This window comes from Ictalurus punctatus, chromosome 5 (assembly GCF_001660625.3).
Source record: "Ictalurus punctatus breed USDA103 chromosome 5, Coco_2.0, whole genome shotgun sequence".
NCBI classification, from domain to species: Eukaryota; Metazoa; Chordata; class Actinopteri; order Siluriformes; family Ictaluridae; genus Ictalurus; species Ictalurus punctatus.
The window spans coordinates 27,641,265-27,642,422 of record NC_030420.2 but is presented as its reverse complement, the minus strand read 5'-3'; positions in this window follow the sequence as shown (position 1 = coordinate 27,642,422).

The following is a 1,158-nucleotide window of genomic DNA, read 5'->3' as shown; positions in this document are numbered from 1 at the left end:
TTACTTTACAAAATTCAACCAAGTGTATTTGAATCCCTGCAACCCACAAAAGAGTCAAATAGCTATAATTCTTCTTGACACATAACCTACTTATCAGTCCATTTCTAATGAGATCAAAATTCTATCCAATTTTCTCGTCAGATTCATGCCCCACAATCCTCTGTGCACTCTCTTTAGCCTACACTTTTAAGGGTTCTTTATCTGTGTATGTAGAACCCAACAGCTGAGTGTATCCAGTAGAATCGTTTCTGGAAGCTAATAACCCTTAATTATCTTACAAACCCTTAAAGAACCTTTGATGAATCCATTTTCCCCCCTAAGTGTACCTTTCCACTGATTCTTCCAATCCTCCTGAACAGTTCTTACTGCTTGAAGTAATTGAAGTTGCAGGTACCTCTAACTCTGCATATTAACCACTTGCCTTGTTAAAATCTATCCTCTCTTCTTCCAGATCAGTTCGTGCATCACCCTCCAAACCCCAATATCTAATGCTTGAAGTATTACAGATCAAGCTAAGGACTGCTGAGAGGAAACTTGTATTCTCTTTGAGCTGCAACCCTAACTTCATCTAGTACTTGGAAAAAAAATTAGCAAAGCTATAAAGACACACAAATGGTTCCCCACTTGCAACATTTCCACCACCCACGCTTCAGGCTGCCAGTGACTTAGCCAGTTTTTTTTTTTTTTTTTTTTTTTTTTTTTTTAAAAGGTTAGGTGGCAGTCATTAGCAGACAGTTCTTCTTGCCATACATGCCCATACAGACTGCTCCTACACAACACTATATTTATGATCTTCTACCAACTGTCCCCTGAACTCATAACCTCACATCTCCTGAAGGAGACTCTAATCTCACAATTAATCTCCTTTCTCCCATTTCTATCAAAAATCCGAACATCTTCAATCAAAATTCTTTCTTGCTCTTATAGAATAATCCAAAATCCAATGTCAACTAAGACTGCTTCACTGACTGTCATGGACAACCTGAGATCTGTAAGAATTGGCAACAAATCAGTCTCTTTTTTTTTTCTTTTTTACCCATTTGCCTGTTTTAACATGGCAAACCATCAGAATCCTGCTTGTCTGCTCACTCTTCCAAAATTCAAATGCCACAACCACAATTATGTATATTTGAATCCAGCGAATGAATCAGTGTCATT